The sequence below is a fragment of the Pipistrellus kuhlii genome, unplaced genomic scaffold (genome assembly GCF_014108245.1).
Source record: "Pipistrellus kuhlii isolate mPipKuh1 unplaced genomic scaffold, mPipKuh1.p scaffold_m20_p_2, whole genome shotgun sequence".
In the NCBI taxonomy this organism is placed as follows: domain Eukaryota; kingdom Metazoa; phylum Chordata; class Mammalia; order Chiroptera; family Vespertilionidae; genus Pipistrellus; species Pipistrellus kuhlii.
The window spans coordinates 13,349,432-13,370,948 of NW_023425515.1; the positions used below are offsets into that span (position 1 = coordinate 13,349,432).

Consider the following 21,517-nt stretch of genomic DNA (forward strand, 5'->3'; position numbering starts at 1 on the left):
AAACAAGACAAGGAAAAATTAAGGAATTAACAGATATATATCTGTTAATTAAAAATTGAAGGCGATTTTTAAAATAAGTTGCCTTCAAAAGGAAACTTATTGAGAAATTATACTTATAACTATGATTACTAGCTATTATAGACAGTACATTGTGTGCATTTAAAACATGTTATCATTGATTAGAAATTTCTTACTTTAGCACTTCACAATAAGTAGCAGCTTTATTAAAGAAAATAAACAGAATTGCAAAAAAAGAGAAATAAGGACCAATAGATAACTAAATACTATGGGATCTTTAAGATAAAACTGCTTAAATGTTACATTAAGAAAATAGGTGTTTAATAAGAAGTAAAAAAAAAAGAAAAGAAAAGAAAAGAAAAATGCTTCTAGTGAACATTTCAATGCATCCCTTCTGAGGAAATGGCTGTAAAGTTAACATATTTAGACAAAGATACCTAGGTGGAGGCACTTCAAAAATATCCTTTAGTAATTATGCCCTTGTTTCCTTCCTGGCCTCTATCTATTTCTGATGAACTCTATGTAAATAAACATCTGCTTTTTTACAATCAGCTTCTTCCTCTAAGATGATTCCTTCTGCTGTGCTCAAATAAAGCCAAGTGTGAACCTGACCTTCTCCATCGTGAGATCAGAATACCTCCATCCACTTTCACGGGTCAAGTAAAGGCCAATTGCTGCAAGGTGGCATCCTGATTTAAAGAGGACAGCACTTGGATGTCAACCATATTTTCCACAAACCCAAAGACAGACAGCATGCTAGTATGACAAACTGGTATTTTTCAAAGGTCTGTATGAGTTCTTTTATGCCTGGAGGCCTTCCGGCATTGCACATCTTTAAAAATGTATTTAATTCTAGGATTCAATTATGGGGGAGGGGGGTGAAGCATTGTAGAAACTTGTCTTTCTCTTCCTGTTAGATGCAAATACATCTAATTAAGCAGAAGCACAGCAATGGGATTTTGTAGTGTCCATTACATGTTTGAATTGTGAACAGGCCACGTATGAATTCATCTGAGAGGGAACCTTATTACCAGCTGGTGTCAGAAATGGAATCATTATCGGGCATTGTACAGCTGTCAAAAATAATAACAAGCATCACTGACCTTGACCAAATTTGAACTAGTTATTCAGACACAGAAAAATAATAGGAAAGGGGTATGACTGTGTTTAGGGTCTATAATGTTTTCAAACAGTGAACCCGAGGAAACCTTTAAAAACAAATTGCTTACTATTTATTACTGATACATGTCCAGATTATAAGGGAATTTCCTAGTGCAATAAATATAAATGAGATCAGTATTCTTTAAAAACTATTCTAGAGCCAAAACCGGTTTGGCTCAGTGGATAGAGCGTTGGCCTGTGGACTGAAAAGTCCCAGGTTCGATTCCGGTCAAGGGCATGTACCTTGGTTGTGGCACATCCCAGTGGGGAGTGTGCAGGGGGCAGCTGATGGATGATTCTCACTCATCGATGTTTCTAACTCTCTATCTCTCTCCTTCCCCTCTGTAAAATATCAATAGAGCCTTTTTTTTTTTAAAGGGGGGGGGGGGTAAGAAAAAAAATATTATAGAAAAAAGTACTAAGCCACTTTTCATCCAAGAACTCTTATATGGAATTTCATTCTTTCTAGAGATGTAGTTTGTTGTAATAAAAGACAGATTTAAAGTGGAAAATAAATCCCAGTACAGGTATAGCTCAGTCTTTACTAGTATAGGGTACTAATTATTTCAGTTTTGGGGGTAGAAGAGTCTGCTGTACTCTTCCTTCCAAAATTAATATGTGTATATGAGACAGCGCTGTAAACTATTTAGCATATTAACAGATTTTATTTTATTTAAAGCATTTGCTTAATAGTAAGTATGTAATACTCAGATGATAATCCAAGACTATCAATATATTATATACCATACAAAAAATATATTCATTAGCACTTGGGGATGCACTCAACTCCACAAATAAGTCAATAGGTGAGGTGATCAGTGATATTTAAATGACACTGTTTTGTTCTACTATACCTTTTGGCATCAGATTTACATTTTTAAAATATATATAAAAGAAACTTTGAAACAACCTAGGAACATAGAATGAATAAGTAAATTGTGCTATCTTCCTAGAAAGGCATACCACAGATACCACATAGCAAAAGAAAAGAAAAACCTACTGATATATGCAACTTGGGAAAATCATGTGAAGAACTTGTTGAGTATCATAAGCAAGACAAAAGTACATACATGGTGTATGATTCTACTTATATGAAATAAAAATCTGGTAACCCAAGGTTGGTGATAGATAGCAGTAAGGGCATGAGACAGTCTTCTGGGGAGCTGGGAATTTCTATATTTTGATCTGTGATATTATGACATGTATGCATATGGTTACATGCATGCGCTCATATATAAAATGTTCATCCAGCTGTATTCATGAAAATCATGCAGATATAGGGATACAAGATTGGAAGGAAAATCTGTATTCAAAGCCAACTCTCCAGTCACTAGTGTTTCTACCATGAGCAAAAAGGCCATTTCCCCCTAAGTCATCATTTAATTATGAATAAATATAGGAGTTAAAGAAGAAACATTCAATGATCATAACTCTAAAAGCCAATGAATCAAATATCTGAGTGTTGAAAAGGATTTTGAACAAATTTTTTCAGTGTTTAAGATACTTTGAATCATAATATTCAGCATTAGATACAATTTAATTGAAATTAAAAAATACAAAATGTATTTTTATGTCCAGATACTCATTTATTTAAAGTCTTAGTGCTACCAACAGATGTTCAAAATCTAAATTTTAAAGAAGTTACCAACAATTGATCTATAATATATTTCAAGTTTTTCTTACATAAGCATATGCTCTTAACAAATTGTGAATTAAAAAATATATATTTTATTGACTTTTTATAGAGAGGAAGGGAGAAGGAGAAGGATAGAGTTAGAAACACTGGTGAGAGAGAAATATCAATTCAGCTGCCTCCTGCACACTCCCTACAGGGGATGTACCGGCAACCAAGGTACATGCCCTTGACCGGAATCGAACCTGGGACCTTTCAGTCTGCAGGCCGATGCTCTATCCACTGAGCCAAACTGGTTAGGGTCAAATTGTGAATTTTAAAGTAAAGAGACACCCTTATCTAGTGTGAAGCACCTATTTCTGAACAGGGAAGCACTTTGGGGAGGATTCTGAGTTATATGCTTTTGTGCAATGCCACAACATAACACTGTTTGGGAGCATTGAATGGTTATCAGTGGCCACAGTGAAAAAATCACTGTGCTTCTCCAATTCTTGCACCTTTTGGTTATAAAAACATATGTGTTCACAAAAAAGCTAGTGAAATTTCCTGATTGACATTTTTGCTGTTATTCCATAGCTCTTAATATTATAAGCCACTAATGTGCAAAGGAACATCACATTAAAATGCAATTGTTCAGCTGAAACCTGTTTGGCTCAGTGAATAGAGTGTTGGCTTATGGACTGAAGGGTCCCAGGTTCGATTCCGGGCAAGAGCATGTATGTTGGTTGTGGGCACATCCCCAGTGCAGGGTGTGCAGGAGGCAGCTGGTAGATGTTTCTCTCTCATCCATGTTTCTAGCTCTCTATCCCACACCCTTTATCTCTGTAAAAAAATCAATAAAATATTTTTTAAAAATAAAATGAAATGCAATTATTCATATATTATCTTCTTTTTTTTCTGGAGGAAACTGCTTACTTATGACCAAAACTGTTTTATTAGTCACTGGCTAATGCTCAACTTAGAGCTATATTAAAAGTACACATTTCAAATATTAAAAGTACCTATTATACAAGAGTTGTATCTCCTGCTGCTCTGCATCAGTGATAGACTTTAATATTTTTAGTACTCTGTTTCTTCAATTCTTATTAAAACAGAAGAGCATTTAAGTTAGAGGGTTATGTTGAACTTACCTCATATTCTCAAGGTCAAGACTAGTAAATATGTAGCACAACAGATAACAACATGGGCTAATGACATCAACATAATTAGCCCTAGAACTCTGGGAAAATTACTTAAGCACACCGAGCCTCCCATATGTACAATGGGGATAATGATCACCAACTCTGATGGTAATTTAAAGGATTGAGATGAGATGTATGAAGAACTCTTCAGAGGATCTGAACCATTGTGCCAATGAGGGGTCATGTATAACACTCAAGGGAAGGGGTCAATCCCTTGAAAATATGTTGTAGGTAGGCTAAATGAAGGGTTCTATCAACATATTCATAACCAATGAGTTAGTTTTTTAATTACTTCCAGGGTCAAATTTTTGGAATTTTTTAGTGATACTCTTAGAAAAACAAATTCTTGTTGAAATACTAATGGTTTGATTATAATAAATATCTGAGCTTACACAGGGTAAAAACTCTTTAATTCCCTGGCCAATACAATCCATCATCTTCAACTTCTTCCTTTAACTGTTAACACACTTTTCTGAAGGAGTTTTTTTTAAAAAAAACAAAACCAAAAAACAAAAAAAAAACCTTGGTTATTATTAGCTGCAAAGAAAAAAAGTATATTCAAGACAATTTGGTCTTTACCTAATTGAAAAATATTAATGACTGTAACTTATCAGTATTGAATATTTAAGTATCTCTAAATAAAATACATTGATTTTTTTAAAGCTGATTTTCCAGAAGTATAGGTTCATGATAATTTTTTATAACCCAATACACAAAAGCAGTGTACCAGTATTCTCTATTTTTAGCAATATAATAATGTATCTATATCTTATACTTAATATTTATCTTATCATTAGGAAAAGACAACATGAAAATCTCTTACACACAAACACTCGAACAACACATGCACACACCATCTTGTGTGCATGTATATACACATACAAGTGAATATAGTATCTATACAAAAATACACTTTTACAAACCTGCTATAAATTTTGGTGTGGTTGTAATTTCCAATACCTTAATGGTCCTGCTGTTTGAGTACCTGGGACAACAAAAATTGTCCCAGGTACACAAAAGTATTAATGCTCTTTATCTAGTAAAATCTACTGATGATGTTTCCAATCCAATTTAAAAACCATTAAGAGGTAGTGACTTTTAAACCCATTATAATTTAGCTCATTTCTATAATATTAAATTGGAAGAAAGCAGCTGTTCATTTGCACATCTGTAAATTGCATTTAATTGCACTTATCTCAAGTGAGAAAGGAGAAGCTCTATCTGGAATGCAATTTGTATATCTGACCACACAAATGCTAATAAACACCTGTGCTTTAGATATATTGTAATTTTATTTTGGGTTACATAATGTCACCTTGCTATTAATCCGAAATTTTGAGCAATTTAACTACTGTAAATTTTGATTTTGAGTGTGCTTTAAGATTGAAATGAAAACAGTAAGACATTTGATTACTAATAAGTTATTTACTTATATAAGACTAGAGGCCTAGTGCACAAATTCATTCATTGGTGGGGTCCCTTGGCCTGGCCTGTGGGGATTGGGTAGAAATTGGCTCTCTGACATCTCTGGAGGGGTCCTGAATTGCGAGAGGGAGAAGGCCAGGATGAGGGACACCACCAGTGCAACCTATGCATCAGGCCTCTAATCTACATTAATAAAAGAGAAATATGCAAATTGCCTGTACCTCTGCAACACCCACCAGCCAATCAGGAGCAAGTATGCAAATTAACACAAATGGCAGGTTAATTTGCAAATGTAGGCACAGAGCAGCTGGGGGCGGGGCAGCTGCTTGTGTGTGCGCAGGCACCAAGCGCCTTGCATCCCTGGGATAGGTATTCTCTGGACCTAGGCCACTCTGAGCCTGTAGGTCTGCACGTAGGCCTGGAGTGGCTGGGGTCCCGGAACGTGTGCAGGCACTGAGCAGACAAGGGAGGGGCGGGAATATCTCTGGGACCCAGGTGCTTAAAGCTGGCACATGCACAAACAGCCAGGGGTGGGGCAGGAATATCCCTTGCAGTAACAAGCTGACAGAAGGGCCCTGCTTGCGTCTGGCCGTGGTACCAAGGGGCAAGCAGTTCCCCACAGAGAGCAGACACCAGGGCCTGCAGTGGCATCAAGCAGGCAGGTCCACACAGAGAGCAGAGAACTATGGGGAGAGGCCTAATCTATCAGTAGGACATCTCCTTAAGGTTTCCAGATTGAAGTGGGTGCAGGTTAGAATGAGGGACCCCCACCCTGTGCATTAATTTTGTGTACCAGGCCCCTAGTATGCATAGAAGATATTTGGTTAATCTCTTCCTGCCCTCCCTCCTCTTCCCTTCCCTCTGAGATTCATCAGTCTGTTCCATGTTTCCATGCCTGTGGTTTTTACTCCTGTGTTGAGTGTCTGCCCCTGGTGGTAAGTGTGCATCATAGCTACCAGTCAGATGGTTGAACAGTTGGCCAGTCAGCTGGTCACTTAGGCTTTTATATATATATAGATAATAGAACAAATTTCATAGGTAGACATGGATAATTCTGAAAAAATATGCAAATACTATTACAATCATATTTAATAATTTGTGTATTTTAAGTGAAAACAAATTCTAAACATGAGGAAGCCTAATAACTTCTATTTTATCAGGACTTATTCATTCAATAAATTAGGTCTTCAGGTCTTTGTCTTAAATCAGGCATTATGAACTGTAGATTACCAGAGTCAATTAATACCATCTAGTAACAAAAGCAGTTTCCAAATTAAATTTGTTGACATCAAATATGTCAGTAGAAAAAATGTTATCATCCTATAAATATTCTGAATGAATTATTGTTCTGTTTCATCTTCCAAAATTACAAATTATCCTCTGTTCCTTATTGTTTCATTTCCTGAGAATTGAAAAAGTTTTAGAAATAGCTAAGTGACACTTGAGTAGGAAAGTTCTGTGTATCAATTTTTTTCTAATGCCAAACTACTTAAATGTATCTAAAATTGGCTTTTGACCAAAAAAAAAAAAAAAAAAAAAAAAAAAAAAAAGGAGTCTTTAGAGAATATTTATGAATGGACCCTGGGAATGGAGAGGACAGAACATGTGATAAAGTAAAAATCCCACAGAACAGTAATGGCAATATACATATATTTTTTCAAAATTGCTCCACTGGCAGAAAATTGTCATCTAAATCACTATACCTCATGAGGAATATAATACAAAAAAATTTTAAAGAAATGCCTTTAAAAAGTAATTTGGAGATAACTTCTCAAATTGAATGATGATAAAGTTAATCCCACAAGTTTAATTTCAGGACAATTTGATTCTATCATTGTTTGAATATTTAGGACACACATGTACATTGATATATTCTATTTTGAATCCAAGTAGAATATTCATGTTCTAGTTTTTAGCAACTCAACCTTTCATGCCCAACTGTCTACTTTCTTATGGGAGGTGCCCAGGTTTGGGGAAGAATGAAAACTAATTATCCTTGCTAAGGTTGAGTAAGCTTGGTTACTAAAATGATTTGGCCAACTGATTGAACTGACCTATCCAAATAATTATTTTTTAAAAATCTCTAAACAGAGAACACTTCCTCACCAAAGAAACTCCAATCTCATACCCTCCAGTAAACAACGAGAATGGGTATATGTTTTGCTGCAAGCTGTAAAATCTTCTGAGGTTAAGTATGGTGCTCTGAAGCAAGCCTTGAAGGTTTAAATGTGGAAATGAGAGCATGGGCCTAAAACACCATCGACCATACAGACTGATCCCAAACCATCTTTTGCCACTACTTTCTCAGCAGTTCTTAAGTGAAGATTAAGTGAAGGTTGCTCTCAGAGCCGCTATCTTTCCAGACTGCTCTTTATGTATGAATAGCAAGTTGCAATTAGTTGCTATAAAAATGCACCATGTCATTAATCTCAATCTTATTTTCTATTTTAGCTTTTTCACTGAGGTCCAGAGCAAGCCCATCTATTCCTTACTTTTATATAAAATTTCAAGAAATGAATTTGCTCCTTTAGAAATCTTAGAAAATAATAAAGTAGCTGTACATCACTGGAGAAAAAAAAATTTTTTTGAAATATTTTAAAGCACGCTTTCCCCAACACATGTTGATCTCTTATGTGAATGTGAAAAAGGGAAAGGAAGGCTCGTGGTACTTTTAAAGAGAGCTATTATGTAACATTTCAATGATAGCAAATGGAGGCAATTATGAACTTGGTAAATATTAACAGTTTTTAAAGTAAAATGATGGCATTCCAGATTTTCTATAAACTAATATATCTCTAAAACTAATAATAATCAAATATTTATAATTACATAAGCATGCCAATGATCACTAACTTATGCTGAATATTCAGTGCTTTAAACTTTCTAAATAATCAAGTTTGATATAATCATTTATACTGATTCATACATGGACTAACTTTCAATGGGAAGCTCAAACATTTTGTTTATTTAGAATAATACAGAATAAGAATAATCTTAGATCCTGTTACTATACTTTTCAGCCTACAGCTCACAAACCAGATATCTGAGGACTAGGCAGATACCTGAACATATAAATAAGAAACAAATCAGTTTTTTGGTTTTTTTTTAGAAAAATTTTGGACACCGAAATAGAAGGCCTTTTGCTGATCTTGATTTTGAGAATACACACAGCTAGACATAAATCGCAGTTGTTTAAATATACAATAGGTCAGATTTCTTATAAAATAAACCTTACCATGTTTAAAAACTATATCAAATAGCAATATTTGCCTTATGATAACTTGAAAATCAAACCAATATTAAGTAAAAGAATGCAACAAGTGCAACTCAAATAAGAAAAAATCTTAAAATCGGAGACCATTAATCATGTATTCAATAATAATTGTATTTAAATCAGAGCACAACATTTAAAAATGACTTAGTATTTAATTTATAGCTACATGTTAGCCGCTTGGAAATATGACAGTTATCTCATAAAAGAACAAAGCACTGCAGTTACTTCCATGGGAAATGTCTTACAAATGCATTACCAATTGTAATTAATTTTTAATGTTCAAGATTTGTTGTATTCATGAAATGACAAAATACTATTATCAGCGGTTTACATGAAAGCTATCTCCTTTTGTCTTAACACATACTGTTCCCCAAACAACAAAGGTTGGTGTCCCATGTGCTTGTCTTATCTATTTCTGTTTCTGCAAATCCATGATCATCCCACATAGGCTAATCTTTTATGGAGGAGGTCACTGAAGTTGTGCCAAAATTCAATAATTATGTTCACTCTGATGTGGCCATGCATTTCTCTCATTGCTGGAATTTAAACTATTCCCAACAAAGCATTTCATTTCAGGGATGAAACGCTCATCAAAAAAATGCCCCACTGTAAACATTTCTCACATTTCTAAAATTGTGACTAAAACACTGCAGTTAGAAAGCTTTCTTTTCAACACAGAATTAAAGTAGATACTTAATTATTTAAAGTCTCTTTTAATTAGGGGAAAGAAAGCATTTTATGTGCCTGTTGCGTAATTGAAACAAACAAAAACCCTGTCACATTTAACATGGTAAAGGCCCATAATCTAAGTTGACAACTACAAAGGAATTTCACTTTTTCTGAAGAGGGAAGAAGTTTCCACACTGTAAAGTGGAATCAGTTTTAATTTTTACAAAAGGGTGAGAATATGATGAATGAAGTAAAGTCTTCAAGCTGTTCCTCACAAAGGGAATACATTTAACAAACATTGATTTTTTTAAAAGTAATTTTATTCAGAATATTGTTTTTAAAATGCCAGCTCAATGAAGAAAATGTTTTCAGTGCTTTGCATTTATGGTCTCAGGGAAAATAGCTAATAATTATTCCAAAAGACTATTGAAGTACTCAATTATAATTTATAGTTGAAACAAAAGAAAGAAAATTTCTTACCTTTTTCAGTAAAGAGTATAATGTACATTATTCTCAGTACTTATTTGTTTCTACCTCAACTCAAAACTAGTTGTCAGGAATTGCCAACAATTAAGTTTCTTCTGAACTCACAAACTAACATATCTGCTTACTCTGAAAGTTCTAAATGTCCTGACATTTACTTTGCTATGGTCTCTAATTGACCATAAAATTAAAAAAATAAAATAAAAATTTCAGTTGAAACATCATCTTTTAGTGTATTTTAGGGAAATAGCTGATCTTCAAATAAGTAAAATATTTGATCAAATAATTTTTAAAATGAAAACAGATGACAGTATGCATATGGGAACGAAGATTAAAATAAAAATAGAATTCAACAATAATTTTGTAAGCAAGAATAATGCTGAATAAGACACGCTATCTTAGTTTTCCTGCACATGTTTGATGACACAAATAAAAATGTTTCCATCTTTATCCACATTTTGAAATATCTACATTATACATTAAATCATTTTTTTAAAATACCAAGATTTACATTATAAGAGAATTCAACTGTGTACTCACATAGATGCATAAAACTTACCAAGGTGTATTTTGGTAAGGAGCAGATATATATTTATTTGCTCTTGCCCATTTTATAACATCTATGTATTTTAATGTTAACTGATATGATAATTTCAAACTCTTCATGTATCAATGTAACTAATAGCAAGGTATACACAGTAGCAATTCAGTTCACAGCAATACCAAAAAAATATATATATATATATATATACACACATTACGTATATACCTAAATTGATCTGAAGGAAATCAAGATGTATTCTCTAATGCTAAAATTTGCTTAAAGTTAACTTTCACAAATTTTTATGACCCAAGTTAGCAACATTTTACATTGTATAATAATAGAGGGAAGATAATCATAGTGAGAAATATATGAAAAATACACCTACGAAGACAGCTTTAATTCATCCTTCCTTAAAAGAGAATAAATCAGGTTTTCATCAATATTTTAAAGGGAAATATGATTATTTTAAAATAAAAATTAAAGTTTCAGTCTAAACTACCATTGAAAAAAATATAAGGCAAGGTAGTGTTTAGAATAGCAGTAATAAGATTTCTTAAATATAACAACAGAGTAACTGAAATCCCATTTTTCTGCTTTTAAATACACTGCACTCTATTTTTTTAATGTCTAAATATATGGCTGAAAATGGGTATATAAAATCTGAGGTTGTTAATATCTGATTGCAATAGCATGTCATGGCAACATGTGAATTTAACTCTTAAAATACTGAAGTATAAAATAACATTTCGGCTTACATGACAAAATTCAGTTAGAGTAAAATTAATGGCTTTAAAACTTCATGTCACTGCCTCTGAGCTTCAGAATTGCTTTCATGAAAAAAATCATCTTTTCATGGCAAAACAGCAATGAAATACAATTATTTAAAGTTACTTAATCATGTTCACACAGCAAACATTTCTACTAAAACATCTGTTAGAAATAATATCAAAGTGTTCATACATTTTTACAATTACCTAGTAAGTATTAACACTTTTTTAGAATCACAAACACCATATCCAGAAATCCCAAATGAAAAATGTTAAGTTTCATTGTTCGCCCAACAAAAGTTCTAGAAAACTTCGTTACTTACTGTTCACGGGGTGTTACTTACAGAGATGAACAGTGCTAAGAATTCATCTGCTATTTATCCCGAAGTGTTTTTAAATAACCCGTTCGTACTGTACATATCTCAATGAGATAACCACCCCTACACTGGTCTGCTGAGAAAAACAAAAAGCAACAACAACAAAAAAATCAGTACATCTCCTTCTTTAAGACTGTTCTTGCTCTGACGTCCTTTGGGTGACCACAGGCAGGAATTCATCAAACAAAAGCTACAGTACCAGGAACATTTAAAAAAAAATTCTTGTTTCATATTTACTGTATAAAGTCATTTTGACATGCCTACACAACTGGTTGTGGCAGTTTTCAGACATGATTTCTAATAAAATTAAAAAAAAATAAAAAAATCCGCTCCAGGTTCTTTAGAGAAAGCTAGCCGCTGGGAAGTTGATTTTGGCCAAGTGCCAAAATCATGTGCAAAGGGGCCTCATTAGGGATTCATGGCAGCCTTCAGCACTAACAAAAAATGTGACCCAACAGGCTAAATCAGTGACTAAAATTAAAAAGTAAGAGACAAAAGACAACTTACTTAATATTCCTTCCAAAGCAACATGAAACTTTTTTTTTTTTTTTTTTTTTTTTTTGGTAATTAAACCCTTGTTAGTCTAATGCAGTGTTCCTCTCTCCTCAAATGACCGCACAGTTACTCTTTAAAACTTGTCAATGTGCCTTCTAAATACAGTTTCTTTCTGTGGCAGCCTACAAAGATTTTGCTCTGTAATAAAACTCCATATCTACTGTAATGCATCCAACAGCAGAAAAAGAAGACTGCAAAAATGCAGACTCCGGGATTCCCTTCAGATTTAAACAAACGAGGATAAGCAAACAACGGTACCTTTTAAACTTCTACAAAAGTGAAGACGCAGGCTCCAAACTCCTGTAAGTTGTGAGGAATCATGCTCACTCCCCACTTTCCCCCCCAGAAAAAAAAAAAAAAAGTAGATTGGATAGGTAGCCTTACCTAGAAGTCTTCTGGCTTTTCTGCAGATCAAAAAGTTTCCTGCCTAAGCACACAGATATTCTTTCACGAGCCATAAAGGCCCTTTTATGAAGCCAACACTGTAACAGGCAGCTTTCCACACCACGTTGAGAGCCCGGTGCTCCAGATAAAATACATTGCTAATGCACAATTAGTGGGAGAGGTTGTCTATTGGAGAACACCGTAACGAAAGAAGAAGAAGGAAAAAAAAAAAAGGTTTCTTTCTTTTTTTGGAAAAAAAAAAAAAAAAAAAAAAAGCAAGCAAAGAGGGTGCGGTCAGATGTTAGGTTTTGCCTGAGAAAAGGGCCCTCCGCTGCACTAGTACCTAAATACTAGCAGAAGCTGCCTGGGAAGGGAGCCAATGGAGGGACTTTGTTTGACCCAGCTGCCAATCTCCCCTGAAGCCTGCGCCAGACTAAACACTCACACTATTTTAACTCAAATCAGGCTACAGCAGCTGTTTGCTTTCCGGCTCTGAGCTCTGCACCCACCATGGCCTATGCCGTTCACCCGGCCAGCTCTGCTAGCTGCCTGGCTGGAATCTGCTCCGGCTTGGGATTTGTCACCGGAGAATATAGATTTTTAACCCTATTCCTTGTGGTATATATGGACTGTTTGTTGTTCTGCATTAAGTTCTGGTAATTTGGAATACATGTATGATCCTTAAAAAAAAAGCGATGTTTTATGTCATGGGAAGAGAATTAAGATTGGAAGGTAACAAGGATGTGTATATCCCTTTGAAATTCTAACCTAAACTCTTCTGGTGTGTTCAAATGAACACTGAATTAACCCTTGTGTGCAGCAATGGCAAGGCCCCTGCCACACACTTCTAAGAACAAGGTTAGTACCCCAATTTCACCTCAACCCAAGCTCCTTCAGCCCTAGCAAGATGGAAAGTTGGCATCATAGGACCAGAAAGACTCATGTCATTGTAAAAGTTAGAACCAGCTACTTAATGCTTTAGAAAATTCCCCCAGAAGCCACACGTAAGCACACAAGTAGTTTATTTTGTTTATACGAAAAAGTACCAAGTGACCCAATTTACCTTTCTTAAATGTTTAGCTCATTAAGCTACTAGGCTGAGTATAAAAACCATACCCTGAATTGTGAAACATTAAATGTTACCCGTTGATAGTCTCAAGTGAAAAAGGAAACCAAAGAGAAATTAGCCAGGGGAAGTATGATTTAAATAATAATCAAATTTATCTGATGTAGCCACGAGAAGAGATCTGGTAACTAAGACCTTACTGCACACCAGATAAGAGCCAAATACTGCACATGTGGAAAAAATAAATCAGTAAGTCATTCAACATGTGGAAGAAAGAAAGAATTCCAGAGAACTGTGATAACATGGAATAACTATAACTATAAACAGGTTATTCTTACTCCTGACCAAATTCCTACTTATGGACAGCAAGGGTGATGGTGAGAGAAGACGGCACCTATTTATTTACAGGTTTTAGTTTTTGTCCTTACACTTGGGTAGAAAGATGTTTCTTCATTTAGTGCAAAAGGCCAGTAAGACTTTTTTTTGTTTTGTTTTTTAACGTAACTAATTTGGTTCACACTATAGTTAGAAGATGAGGAAAAAAGGTTTCTGAAATACTGGAAAAGTATACCCAGTAATTTTTTTCAGAAAGTTGTTTCTTCTGCTTTAAGTAGAGAGTTTACTTTGTTTTTATTCTTGTTCCCCTCACCCCCCAAAAATAATATATCTGTTTTCTTCTCAGGAACTAGAGATCTAAATTACAAAAGTTGTAATTTTATAATAAAACTATAGGCCTGTGCACGAGATTTGTGCACTGGTGGGGGAAGGAATGGGGTCCCCTCAGTCCAGCCTGAGCCCTCTCACATTCCAGGAGCCCTCAGTGGGATGTCTGACTGAGCTGGCCTAAGCCAGCAGGCAGACATCCCTCTCAAAGTCCACCACTGCTGCTGCACTCACCAGCCATGAGCCTGGCTTCTAGATGAGCAGTGCTCCCCCTGTGGGAGTGCACTGACCACCAGGGGGAAGCTCCTGCATTGAGCACCTGCCCCCTGGTGGTCAGTGCACATCATAGCAACCAGTCGTTTTGGCGTTAGGTTGATTTGCTTATTAGGCTTTTATTATATAGAATTTTATTTCCTTAAAAGGTAGTGACAAAGAAGGTTATAGAGAGGTTGACCATTAGGTTTAATGGGTGCCCATAAGCTGAAAGACACAATTCATGAAAAAAACATCATGACAAGATAATATTGTTTGAGAGGTGAGATATTACCCTTATATAATACTTGTATATACCCCAAGGCTTCTCATTGGACTTGGCTTCCTATCTAGCAGAGTAGGGTTACACGTTCAAAACTTTTAAGGAATTCAAATGCTGGGAAATGATTTCTTATGAGCCCTTCACTATCAACCCAAGAAAATACTCAGCACGTTTCTCTGAATGGTCTATTACAATCTAACAAGCAAAGTACCGCCCATGACCACACTGGTCCTTCTACACCTGCAGTAGCTACAAAATGGCAGTCCCACAGTCCCATAGCTGCTTCTCTTCCACTGCCTTCTGCATCCCTCCCTCCTCCTTAGACATCATGTGCAAAGCAGTTAGTTCACATCCTGAGTGTTTATGTGCTGACTTGTGTTTCCCTTCCTTCAAATCCGTACTTTGAACCTCTAACTCCGAGTATCTCAGATTATGTCTATAAGTGGAGATAGAAACCTTAAAGAGATAAGTTTGTTAAATGAGGTTGTTAGGGCAGGGCCTAACCCAGTCTGGCTAGTGCCCTTACAAAAGAGATCAGGATAGAGATACACACAGAGAGAAGATCATATGAAGACACAGGGGAGAAGAAGACCATATATGGCCAAGGAGAGAAGTTCAGAAGAAACCAAGCCTGCATGCACCTTGTTTATGAACTTCTAACTGCCTGAAATTTGTTTTTTAAGACACCCAGTTTGTGGTATGGTATGGCGGCCTGAACAAATGAATACAATGTCTCAGTACAAAAGAGTGAAAAAGTATCTTATTTTGGAATACAATTTCTTTCTACACTCAGGTTTTATTTTCTTCTAAGAAAGCATGTAATTTATGAAGTATATATTATTCACATTTTCCAGAAATAAGAAAAACTGTGTATATGACAGACTTCTATGTAAAAATCATGCAAGGTGTTAAAAAGGAGGGAAAATATAACACAGTTGCCACTCTTCCATGGTACTACTTATTTTTATACTGTGAACAGGAATACTGTACTTACATCATCATATAACATATAATAAAATTGTACTTGCACAATGAATATGCATATATTTGGATAGAATTATGAAATAAATAGGTGTCTAGCTTTTCTTTTATGACAACAACAACAAAAAACACAATGGTATAGTCTGGGCCAGGTTGCTCAGTTGGTTAGTAGATGCACTAAGGTTGTGGTTTGATCCCTGGTTAGTGCACAACCAAATAAATGCTTAAGTAAGTGGAACAACAAACTAATGTTTCTCTCTTCCTTCCCCTCTCTTTCTTTCTCTCGATCTCTTTTAAAAATCAATAAAAAATAGAATCCATTTTAAAATGGTATGTAAATTCTTGATTTTGTAAGAGTTTGATGCATGGACCATTTACAATCAAGTTCTGGCATTAGATAAAATTTTATATCAAAAGTTGGAAATAAAAAGGTTAAATAGTTGTAAGGGGTGAGCTCAAATAATATTTACAAAGAGAAGAGACTCTAAAAGAAGGAAAAACATGTGACTTTCAAGAAATATTGATAAACATAAATGAAATGAGACTGAAGGTAATCAAAGATAAAACAAGTCGAAGTATTAATTAGAATATCCCTGAGACAAACCATATTTACCCAGATAATTAAGGGATGGACACTTCACTTACATGAAGTTGGAGGCAGCAAGATAATGAAAGGAAATAGATTAAAGTTGTGGTATTGCAGCAGCAAAGATGGGCCCCAAGACTCTCACTCTGGTGTACACTTGAATAAATACTTCAAGCATAAATTGGGTGGAAGCTGTGAATATGATGAGGTAGTTCTGTTGATTAAGTTATAAATCTATATGTGAGAGTTGGTGAGATCTCCATATAAATTTACTGGAGGGAGGAGAAAGAAGCCAATAGTAAATGATTGTAATACACCTGAACAAAACAGTTAAGCAAAAGGTATTGAAATTACCACTGCAATGAGATATTGTTTTACCTAGCAACAACTCCCATCAACTGACATGTGGATATTATAATTCATTCATCTTTGATTCACCCATCCTTTTAAAAATTATATTTAATGTGAACTTTACGTGAGGCATTGAATCACATGTTGTGTGGGATAAAACAAACAAAAATGAAAATACAGCCCCTGACTTCATGTAAGCAAACTAAAAGCCAACCAGCCAGTTCTAGGGAATGGCACTATGTTTGTTGAATGCTTCAGAAAGCTGAGTGGTACTTCTGGTGGTTTTGGAAATGTGATAGAATGTTATGACAATATTAAGAATCATCACCTCATCCAGTAATTAAAGTAAGGAAAATCGGAAGGGTGGAGAACTTTTCCAAGTTGATGAAGCACATCTATGCAAACCTACATACAGTTAAACATATTCAGTGATGAATAATGAGATGCTTTCCCCCAAGGGAAAGAAACAAGGCAAAGATGTTCCTAATTACCACTCATATTCAACATCATACAGAAAGTCCTAGCTAGTACCATAAGACAGGAAATGAATATAAAAGTGTAAATTTTAGAAAAAGAAAATGTAAGACTATTTCTTTTCATCGATGATAGGATCATCTTTGTGAGCAGAGTATATTTTAACTCTTCTCACCACACAAAAACAATAATGCTGTGATGTGATGGAAGTGTTAGCTATAATTACTATAAGTAGTAATTATATTGCATTATATAAGTATTTCAAACCAACCTATTGTACACATCAAATTTACACAATATTATGACAGTAATATCACAGTAGCATTAATAAAATATTAAAACTTTTCTGTTAAATCCAATTGTTTTCCTCTCTACCAAAAATTACAAAATTAGAATTTGAAATTTCAAAATATCACATAATAGTATCCAAAGATTACATACTTAGGTATAAATTTAACAAAATATATACAATAATAATATCAAAGTTCAAAGTCACCAAAATAACTTGTGGTCAAAGCTGGAAACAATTAGAAGAGCAAATTGAATCAAGTCATATTGGATTATAACCCAATGTACAAAACAAATATTTAATAGTATATACTAATATGAATGAATGACTTAAGTAACTTGGTGAGAATAGAAAAATATTCCATGTGGAACAATTCAAAAATTTTCTGAATCTATATATTCCATTCTGAAAAACGTAAAGCATATCTGTTCACTCCCTAAGTGTGAGCTGAGCATAGTGACTTCCTTCCAAAGAGCACAATTTTAAGACAGAAAAAAAGGAAAAAATTTAGAGCTTAAAAAGCTGATAAACATTTTTACAAGGTTAACATCAGCATCGATAAGTTGTTTCAGTGATGTTTAACTTTGATATTGTGTGATAGGAGTGGCAATGTCACTTTACTTTTGTGGCCTTCTTCCTAAAAATGCATTACTCCAGTCTAAGCGTAGCATGAGTGTGAGACAAATTCCTATTGAGAAATATTCTAACAAAAAGATTGACTAGCCAAAGCCAGTTTGGCTCAGTGGAAGAGCGTCGGCCTGAGGACTGAAGGGTCCCGGGTCCGATTCTGGTCAAGGGCATGTACATTGGTTGCGGGCACATCCCCAGTGAGGGGTGTGCAGGAGGCAGCCGGTCGATGCTGCTCTCTCATCGACGTTTCTAACTCTATCCCTCTCAATTCCTCTCTGTGTAAAATCAATAAAATATATTTAAAAAAAAGATTGATTAGTAAACCTCAAAATTGTCAAGGTCATTAGAAAAAAAATTAAGTCCAAGAAACTGTCACAATCAAGAATAGCCTAAGGAGACATGACTATTAATACAATGTTGTATCCTGGATGGGATTCTGGAACAACAACAACTACAACAAAAGGTATTAGAGGGAAAAACTAACAAAATATGAGGAAAGTATGGATTTCATTTTGTAATGATGTATTGAATGTGCTTGACTAATTGTGACAAATAGAGAGTGGGGCAAAAGTAGACTTACAATTGTTTGTATGAAAAATAACAAAATAATTAAATAAGTAATATTATAAAAAAAACCTCATGCTCATAACAGTAAACCCATTTTTTCCCAATCTATTTATCATACTAATGAGAAACTGGGTGAAAGGCACACAAAAAATATTGGTACCACCTTTACAATAATTCTGTAAATATAAACTTGTTATAAAATTAGTTTATGAAAATACGCACTACAAAAATAATTTAAATACAATAGAAAAAAAAGATCAAACATTTCATGGGTATGTTACTCGATATTTTCTGTAGTGTAGAGTAATATTCTGAAAGTAATTCCTGAAAAATATGTATTGAGGTAATAAAACTACTGCTTGGTTTTCATGACATTAATACCCCTAGACTTTTCTTCTAATTTTTCTTCTAAAATTATGTCTAATTGTGTTTTCAATTTTTAAATGTAGGTGTTACTTAAGATTTCCTCTTTTGCTTTTCTTTTCCTTTGCACTCTAATCAGAAATATAATGGAGACTTGTAAAAATGTTAACTTCCAAATCTTCAGCACAGATACCTCTAAAGTGTTCCATATCCCACTTTTTAAATGTCCATAGTCACCCCATCTTCATTCCTAAACTTAAATGTATTACTTTTCCTCTAACCTGCCCCTACTATGTTTAGCCACTGACCAACCAATCTTGCAAGCCAGATCACTGGAGTCAGAAAAGATCTCAAGATATTCCAGTGATTTCCAAGTAAAACACTGGTACAAGTAGAAAAACATGAAATACAAAGACGTAATTGAAGAAAAATGTTGTCAACAACAGGAAAAAAAAAAAGTAAGACTTTAGTGGGCAGATAAAGTAGATTTATATTGGTACAGAAAAGACAAAGAAAAGAAACATGAATGAGAAATTGATCAACAGAAAAAAAATATAAGAGCAAATATAACTCATAGGTAAAGTTCCTGAATTAACAAAAAATGAAGGCTATCATAGATAGAAAGAACAGAAATTTCTCAAGTGTAATGCCAAGTTAAACTATTCACCATGTGCTTGGAAAAACTAATTGAGGAAAATGCAGACCTAGATCACTCCAGTAAAGAAAAAGTTATAATTACAATTTTAAAGAACAAATCAAATCATAGTAATATTAAAAGGGAGGGAGGGGAGAGGTGAGGAGGGAGAGAAGAGGGAGAGAGAGAGAGAGAGAGAGAGAGAGAGAGAGAGAGAGAGAGAGAGAGAGAGAGAGAGAGAGAGAGTGTTTATCCATGTAGAAATAAAAATGAGCAGTCACATTATTTCTCTACAATATAAAAAATAATATCTATATAACATTGGGGTAAATTAGTTTTTAAATATAAAGATTTAGGTCCAATCATAGAGATCCCAGATGAAATATGATGGCCTTAAACCCGTGGTCAGCAAACTGAGGCTTGAGAGCCACATGCGGCTCCTTGGCCCCTTGAGTGCGGCTCTTCCACAAAATATCACGGCCTGGGAGAGTCTGTTTTGAAGAAGTGGAGTTAGAAGAAGTTTAAGTTTAAAAAATTTGGCTCTCAAAAGAAATTTCAATCGTTGTACTGTTGATATTTGGCTCTGTTGACTAATGCGTTTGCCAGCCACACTGCCTTAAACCAATAAAATTAAGTGAAAAACAGGCATAAGTCAATCAATGCACTTCATTGCTTCCACCACAGATACTGGTTTAGAATAGTCTGGACCACATGACCTTAATTGATTTAGTCTCTCTTTTATAAATGAGGCATGCATAAATGTTAGTCACCTTTCTGTAACTATGAAGAACAGAGATTTGGCTATGAAACTGTATCACAGCAGACAAAGAAGAGAAAGATGTTAACTAGCACCTTGCTGAGATTTTTAAAACACATATTTAATCTTACCTTGCCTAGGACTGGTTCAGTAATGTGAACCAGTATATTTCCTTACTGTTTAAGCCACATTGAGTTCATTTTTTTTTTACAGAAAATGGAAAGTACAGGGTGGGGCAAAAGCAGTTTACTTTTGCTCATATGGAAAGTAATATAATAATTAATAAAAATAGTAAAACAATGAAATATTTCTTGTATTCACAATTGTAAATCAACTTTTGTCCCACATGCATTATAACCAAGAGAACATCATGAAACTGATTCTCTTCTAGACCCTCCAGAAGGAACCAAAGCTGTGACCACTTGATTTATGGCTACTGAACCGAGGGAGAATATTTCTGTTATTCTAGACCATCTAATTTTTAGTAATTTTTTAACGGTAGCCCTATAAATCTAACATATTATTATTGTCTCCTTTAGATAGAGGAAGCATTGAGGTTTGGAAAGGTTAAATATTACTCAAGTAAAGGAATCAGAGGATTAAATTCAAACTATCTGACCACCACAGCCTATGCTCCTAATTACTGGGTAATATTCATTGATCACTCCTTATATAATGGGCATCTATTCTATCAATATTCTTTGTGGTATTATTACTATGTATCTCTCTAATAATATATGTTGCAAATCATTCGTATTGTACCATCAATGCATGCAACTCGGTTTACTCTCATGTGTTCTCTCTCTAGTTTGGGCACACCTTTCCTTCCAGAACTTTCTTTGGCTATCTTCTATTTGGAGATAGCATGGGTGTCAACCCTGACAGAAAGGCTTTCTGGACTGTTTCCTGATTAAAGTCTAGTTTAGCATTGTTTCTATGCCTTGCCATAGTGTAATAAATGCTTTTAAGTAACATAAAATATATTGTAACTTGCTCTTCTCCATTTCCCAAGATGTTATGAACAATGAACTTTCTTTTTCTTATCCTCTGTAACCTACACAGTCCTTGGGAGGACTGCTGAGTGATATGAGTCAACTATTGAAAAATTTCTTGATGTGATTATTTCATTTTGCATAAAGCAGAAGTTTCT

General features: G+C 34.6%; 1 long non-coding RNA gene across 1 annotated transcript in view; it reads right to left on the reverse strand.

The window, feature by feature from the left end:
• The window catches only part of LOC118723211, a 159,267-nt gene extending 145,836 nt beyond the window's left edge, over positions 1–13,431 (reverse strand). The window contains exon 1 of the long non-coding RNA XR_004989193.2: positions 12,472–13,431. This is a non-coding gene — a long non-coding RNA (uncharacterized LOC118723211). The remainder of the gene's footprint in view (positions 1–12,471) is intronic.
• Between the last annotated feature and the right edge of the window lie 8,086 nt (positions 13,432–21,517).